The sequence below is a fragment of the Podarcis liolepis genome (assembly GCF_965112155.1).
Source record: "Podarcis liolepis genome assembly, chromosome: 7".
Taxonomy (NCBI): Eukaryota; Metazoa; Chordata; class Lepidosauria; order Squamata; family Lacertidae; genus Podarcis; species Podarcis liolepis.
Genome location: NC_139561.1, coordinates 60,653,182 through 60,660,831, shown reverse-complemented (window position 1 = coordinate 60,660,831; position 7,650 = coordinate 60,653,182). Strand labels below are relative to the sequence as shown.

General features: G+C 46.1%; 1 long non-coding RNA gene across 2 annotated transcripts in view; it reads right to left on the bottom strand.

The window, feature by feature from the left end:
* Positions 1–206: 206 nt before the first annotated feature.
* The window catches only part of LOC310710713, a 29,520-nt gene continuing 22,076 nt past the window's right edge, over positions 207–7,650 (bottom strand). Inside the window, exons 1-3 of one of the 2 annotated variants that reach the window (XR_014528209.1) lie at positions 4,729–5,331; positions 1,116–2,826; positions 207–362 (exon numbers count right to left, since the gene is read on the bottom strand). This is a non-coding gene — a long non-coding RNA (uncharacterized lncRNA). Of the gene's footprint in view, positions 363–1,115; positions 2,827–4,728; positions 5,332–7,650 lie in introns of those variants that run through there. The other variant, XR_014528208.1, reaches the window with a different exon arrangement.

The following is a 7,650-nucleotide window of genomic DNA, read 5'->3' as shown; positions in this document are numbered from 1 at the left end:
TAGACATGAGACATGTTGGTATGTGATTATGAGCTCTTTGAGAGTGGAATAGTGGAGGTGCCTTGGGAAATGGTGGATTCTTCTTCAGTAGAGGCTGGATGCTACAAGAGGGCTTTATTCCAACTCAGTGATACTATGAGTCTTCAAATAGAGGACTATCCTCTGTAAACTAGGATACATGCCCAATCTGTATAATGTACCTGAGTGTACTTTCATGTGGGTCAACTAACTCCAATGTCCTTCGAATTGCATGCCATTAAGGAGGCTGCCTCTTGATGATAGATTAATGGCTGTAGAGGAACTGAGGTTGTGGAGAACAGTTTGACAACTTCTGATGATGATCTAGTGCAGAGGTGAATGCACTGAAATAAACCAAAAGGAAGATCCTTTAACCAGAACATACGTATTAGCTACAAAAGGAAGTGTCTCTGTATTATAAGGAGTTTACACAAACAATTATGTTCCTGAGTCGCCACTTTGGAAAATGCAATTGCTCTGTGGTATAATAAAAGATTATAATGGTTGTTGCGTATTTGTGGCCTGTTTAACCAACTCTGCATTTCCATAATTAAAATAATTAAAACAATGCAACCAGACACCGATGATTATACAGTACTGTGGTCACTATATAGGCCCCTTGACGTCCTATTTGTTTTGCTCTCTCAAGTTGGAGGGTGGAGAGGCAGCCCGTAATTTGCCAAGTTTAAAAGTGGCAGCTCTTTGGGGGAAAGGCTCAGGGCTCCACTTGTTTATTGCAGGGTAGCCATCTGATTAAGCATGTGCCTTCCAGAGTTGCCAACTAACCAGGGGAAGAATCATTCTGACCAGCTCTTGTGCTTGTAACAACAGCTTGAGCCACACAAATCAAAACAGGAAGATTATCATCTCCTAATGGCTGCAGGTGGTCACCTGGAAGGCTCAAGACGGACAAAAACAAGGTACCTTTCACACAGCAAATAGTTAAACCATGGAATTCATTCCTACAAAATGTAGCAATGGCAGAAGAACGCTACTCTTGTGATGGCTACCAACTTAAAGCTACCAGCTTTAAAAGAGATTTAGACAAATTCATGGAAAACAAGGCTTTCATCAGCTATATGACAGCTATGTTCTACCTCCACCGCTGGAGGTGTCGGCAACCAAGCTGCCGTACACAAACGATGAACTGTTTATACTTTGCTATGTTGCCTCCAAGTTGAGAAAATAATGTGTGAATTGGCCAAGGTCAGCATCTCCCTGTGGCCAAGGCCTCTGAAATATCCCCCTCTCTCTAAACACAGTTTGAGATTGCAGGGCCTTGGAGATGAGCAGGCCTGTTCCCTCCTGGGTTGCTATGGCAACTGCGCTGAAGCACGGAGCTCAGCTGAGAGGGAGGAAGGGCCTTTGTGTGGCCTTGGCGGGTCCCCTGGGTGTTGCCTTGAAAAATGGGGAGGGGGGAAGGTCACAACGCAGTGCAAAAACAGAGGCGCACGCCTGTCTAGGAGCTATGCAAATAGGGGCGGGGGGCCTTCAGCCAGCAGCGGTTCTTCAGACTGCAGCACTTGCCTTCCCAAACAAGCCACCCTCGCCAGGCCAGGAGGAGGCAGATTAACCGGATTTGGGAAGTTGGGTGTAGATCTGATTTCACACATGCACACCATGCCAAGCCAAGGGGGTCCTTCTAAGTCCAGGCGTTTGGTGAGGAGCAGGAAGAGAAGGTGTGTGCTGCGACTTGAGTTGCCAACTGACCAGGCCGAAAGAAACAGCCTGGCATGCTGATTGAATATATTAGAGGCAACGAAAGAGCAGAAGTTGGTGGAATAATTGGCAGCCCTAAGCCACTGTGGCCTGTTGAGCTGAGCACCGGAGCTGAGCCCCAGATGCAGCAGAGGAGTCGCGCCTTGGCTACTTTTTGAGATGCAGAGGGCAAAGAGACACAGTACAGGTCTGGCCTTTAACAGTCACCTGGAGAAAGGAAACAGAAGGGGAAAGCAGAGCTTGTTGTCTCAAAATAACCAAAGAAGACATTTCCCAGCAGTCACAGCACACGGCAGAAGCAGACATTGACTTATTTTACAGATTTCCCTCCAGTGTACATTTCTTTCTTTCTTGAAATCATTTCTAGACCACTTCATGTTTAAATAACAAAATAAACAAATCTCCAAATCCTTTACAACGTAACTCGCAATGTCAAACAGAACATTACAAAATATCAAAATAAAACATTACAGATAAAGGTCAAACACAAACTGCAAGAAAGATTCAAGCTTAAAGCAGCAACATTAACAGGAAAAACAAATTACGATCTGAAACAAAAAACAACAAAAAAGCATTACAAGCAAAAAATTGTTCAAAATAGACATTCAAAACTCCACAAATAAAGCATCACTAGTAACCATTTCCAGGGAGATTTGCAAGAGAACAAAACACAGTAACACTAGGAGCATAAACCTAAAAGGAATAGGGAGTGAGAATTGCAGCTTTCATTTCTTTTAAAGAACAAGCTTCTGGACCTCATGATCCATGCTCTAGTTGTTATAGCTGGACAAATTCCTGACATTGTCCCTGAATACAAAGGAAGCTGCCTGTTGTTGCTCAGGGTGTTTTTTCCTTTTTCTTGGCGTCAAATTTAGAAGGTGGATTAAGAATGGGGAGGGGGAGGAAAATGAAGATGAGGGTAGCAAAGGAACAGGCCAGGGCTGTAAGAGGCCTGCACTCTCGGTAGGTGCTCTGGGCTTGTTTTCTTCCTCCCCCTTTGCTCCTTTCTTCATCTTCTGCTGGGGAGGCAAAAGAAAGTTGCCCAACAGGTTCCAACATCAAGTCCACTCCTCATATCCTCCTCATATCCTTGGGAGAGAAAATAAATATGAAGTCATTTCTGTGGTGAACTCTAGTGAAGAGAGAAAAGAGTCAATGTAAGATAGTAGTAAGATAGCGAGGGACGCGGGTGGCGCTGTGGGTTAAACCACAGAGCCTAGGACTTGCTGAGCAGAAGGTCGGCGGTTCAAATCCCCGCAACGGGGTGAGCTCCCGTTGCTCAGTCCCTGCTCCTGCCAACCTAGCAGTTCGAAAGCACGAAGTGCAAGTAGATAAATAGGTACCGCTCCGGCGGGAAGGTAAACAGCATTTCTGTGCACTGCTCTGGTTCGCCAGAAGCGGCTCAGTCATGCTGGCCACATGAGCCGGAAGCTGTATGCCGACTCCCTCGGCCAATAAAGCGAGATGAGCGCCACAACCCCAGAGTCGGCCACGACTGGATCTAATGGTCAGGGGTCCCTTTACCTTTACCTTTAAGATAGTGGTGCAGAGCTTGAGCCAGACATCCCAGATTTGAATCTCACCTACCAACTACTAACTCACAAAAGCAAGCCGCTCTCTTCCACCACAGCACCCCTGCTCTTTCTGCAAGGCAGGGATCACAACACCAGCCTGCCCGGCAGGGCTGATGTAAGGAATTATTTATTATATATACATATTGTTACATTTATACCCCACCTTTCCCCCAAGATGCTCAAGGTGACTTAGATGGTTCTTCTCATCTCTATATTTTATCCTTACAAATGGTTGTAAGTTACAACAATCTACAAGGTAGGTTAGGCTGAGAGACTGTGACTGGCCGAAGGTCACCCAGTGAGTTTTACAGCTGAGTGAGGATTTGAACTCTGGTCTCCGGAGTTGTAGTCCAGCACTCTAACCCCTACACTACACTGGCTCTCAAAATTCACTGGATCCCCATTGCAGTGGCATAGCGTGGGGGTGCAGGGGGGGCTGGCCGCACCGGGCGCAACATCTGGGGGTTAGGGTTAGGGGCGCAAATCCACGGGTTAGGGGGTGCAAATCCACGGGTTAGGGGGCGCAAATTACTTGCCTTGCCCCGGGTGCTGACAACCCACGCTACGCCACTGCCCCATTGGGGAATCAAGCCCAAGTCTCTCAAGTGACAGGCAGATACTTACCACTGTATGAATGAGGAAATTATGAGAAAATGTATACAAAGCACTTTTGAGACTAAGCATTATAAGGTGCTATTAAGAACCACACTGTCCATAGAGGAGGCTGTTTGCACACAGCAAGTACAAGAATGATAGCCTTTCTTCCCCACCCCTTCTCAATTGCCTCTGAATTTACAAGTGTGCATCTTGTTATGGCTGGTAGCCACCGACAGACATTGCCTCCATGTATTTTTATATATTCTGTACTTTAAAAGAAGGGCAGTGGCCTTTTCAGCATCTTGTAGCAATGAGTTCTACCGGTTTATGATGCAAGGGGGGAAAGAAAAATGCATGCCTTCTTTTACTTATCGTCAACCAGCAACTTATCAATTGGGACTTTGCTTCTCGAGTGTCAGAGGCTTCTGTCTCTGCATGGGCAACCCGGATTTGGGGGCAGCCCTTAAGAACTCTCAGTTGTCTCATCCACACTTTTACTGGAGTCGTATTTTAATTGTATTGCATACTGATTAATTCCCCAGGGTCCAATAATTTTTCTTGTGATTCTGCAGCTGTTCCTTGCAAAAATCAGATCTTACCCACCGAATCAGATCTTACCAGATGTGCGGAAAATCCAAAGAGAGCTTTTGCTTAACCAAAGCTTCTGATTCAGCAGGTAAGATCAGATTTTCCCAAGGCACAACCATGGAACATCAAGAAACGCTCTCAGACCCGTGAAGATTAATTGGTGCACAATACGATCAAAATACGAGTCAAGCAAAAGTGTGAATGAGCCCTCTCTCTCTCTCAGCTGTGTTACCTTTTTGCTTGGCCAATTTGCGTTCACACATGAGGATGGAGACTGCCTGGCACTGCCCTGAGGCGTCTGTTCCGCAAAGCCAAGTCTGTCACAAGGAATGCCAATTAGTGCCAATTAGGGTGGTAGATTCTGTCAGGTGGACATTTGCCCACTAGGAACTGGATGGCAACCAACTGCTCAGACTTCCCTGCCGGCCGGCCAACTGCCATTCAAACAGATGGCTACAACTCATGGGCACTGCGAGGCCCGGCTGGAGAAAAATGGAGGTGAAATGCTGGGTCCTCTTCCCTACAGCCCCCCACAGCCCTCCACAGCTGTCATAATTTATAAAGATTGTTCAGTATAGGGGAGCCCTGTCTACAGAATAATTGGTCTTTGGCTATGGGAGTCCAGCAAATTGTAAACAATGTTCCTTCGGTGGGCCACAGTGCTTCTTTAAATGGTGGTTAATGGCTGGTGGCTACTAGATACAAGCATCTGAAGAAAGCGCCCTGGCAGAGATAGAAGTCTCTGGGTTTTTTTCCAGCTGGCTGGGAAGAAGGAACCCTGAGAGGCTTCAAGGGCACACAATTTGCTTTGGGGGGAATTGATGTGGTTGTAGAGACTAGCCCACCCACACGCTACAAACACTGCTCAACATTTATGTGTTGTTTTCTTTCAGTTAAGTTTTGTTATGACTCAGCTACTCACACTTACAAGGAAACTGGCTTCGTAAGAAGTGCCCCCTGGTAGCATTAAGATAAATCCAACAGTGAAAATAAACTTTGATGGATGTAACAATGGATTACCGAATAGTTTCATTAATGTAAAATATGCAGGGGTGTATGGTATGCAAAATGGACCACAGAAAGAGAAGAAGGGAAGTAATTGATTTAAGGTTGTTTAAATGAATATATATATATATATACATCACACACACACACTGCCCCCTGAAACTGCTCAGGAACTGTATGGATTGGATTCAGGGACATCACCCCAATTTTATGATAAGAAATGGCATTTGAGTAGATATGGGTATGTTTTAAATGAATGACAGGTGCCATGCACTGGTGTTATGAAGCTGAATACTGAGATCAGGCCATTGGTCCATTGAGCGCTGTCCAATGACACATTGGCAGTGACTCTCCAGGATCTGAGCCTTCCCTACCCCCACTCGGAGATGCCACAGGAATTGAACCTGAGGAACAAAGGCATAGATCCACGGCACTTCCCTGTCTTTGGACATATTGCCTTAAATGATGCCTATTTCTGTGTAGCCCACACTACTAAGTCACCAACATTAACTAGCTTCAATTCATTATTGTTCCCTGTGATGCAGGAAAATCCAATACGAATTTGCACAAGAGGTGGGCAAAGGAGTATTTTCTGGGGAGAAAAGAAACCCCACAAAATGAAAAATTGAATTCTTTTTCGTGGAAGCACTTGCCAAAGATCGAATGCATGATGACCAGGGAAATGGCCAGTGGTGAGTGGTGGCGCCACATCTGCAACATGTCCCCCACAGACAGTTTGCCGGCCTCTCCGTTTGATGAGACTAAGACTCCTGACCACCCCTGCAGCCCAGATTTAACTAAGTTTAGAGCTGAGGTTTATGGTGTTTTGGGGGTGCTAGGGCGGCTATTTTATTTGTGTGGACACATACCTATAGGCTGTGTACACACTAGACCTTTAAAGCACATCAGAAGCACATTCTTTTCCTCAAAGAATTCTGGACAGTCTCTGGAAATGTTTCAGATGGCAGAATTGCCACTTGCCATTAATTTTCAGTGCCGTTTTAATTTGTTCTTGTGGCCCTATTCAATTGTATTTTTGCCCTTTCCTTTTATCCTGTGTTGCATTCATTGTATGATGCCCAGATAATCTGAGTTTATTGGGCATCTAACAGCACACAGAAAGTAAATAAATAAAAAAGCCGTCAACAAGCATCACGGACAGAACCAACCTCACCGCAGCCCAGGGGGTGGCTGCTTCCATTAGGCGCAGAGCATGTGCTAAAGGGAGGCCCCATCTGGTATCTTCTATTCCAGCAGGGAGAGCCAGTGCTATAAATACAGAGGCTGCAGCATTGCATGCTGTGACCCTGGGAGTGAGATTGCAGGGAGAGGAGGCGGAAGGAGAAGAGGCCTGATCACACGAGAATGGAGCTAGTGGGCCATCCAAGGCCTGGTGAATGAAGAACAGGGTGGTAATAGCCGTACACTAGGAAGGATTCCCTGTACAGTGGTACCTCGGGTTAAGAACTTAATTCGTTCTGGAGGTCCGTTCTTAACCTGAAACTGTGCTTAACCTGAGGTACCACTTTAGCTAATGGGGCCTCCTGCTGCCGCCTTGCCGCCAGGCGATTTCTGTTCTCATCCTGAAGCAAAGTTCTTAACCTGAGGTACTACTTCTGGGTTAGCGGAGTCTGTAACCTTAAGCGTATGTAACCCGAGGTACCATTGTATTTTAAAACATGAGCTTTAGCACTGGAAAATTACAGCCATGCAGAATAACAGGAATTGAGTGGCTACTTAACAGCATCTAATTCATATGTATAGGTAGAAATGCAGAAATTACTATAATTTCAGTCAGGGGTGAGCAACATCCGTCCCAGGGACCAAATGCTGCTCTCTGAGTCTCTCTCTCTCTCTCTCTCTCTCTCTCTCTCTCTCTCTCTCTCTCTCTCTGGCCTTCAGAACTCTCCCCATAACATGCCTCTCACTGACCCAGCTCTTGTCTGGCTGGAATGTATCCTTGAAGTGTGATAAGGGCTTCTTGCAAGCGTGGATGCAGAATGGAGAGGGGGTGGGGGGTGAGTGTAAAAACTGTTGGCTTTTGTGTGGCAGGGATGTAGCCTACTCAGTCAGGCCCATGGGGCAAAGTGAGGTGACCACCTCAGGCAGCAAGATCCACAGTGGCGGCAGATCCAGCCTCCAAGGAATG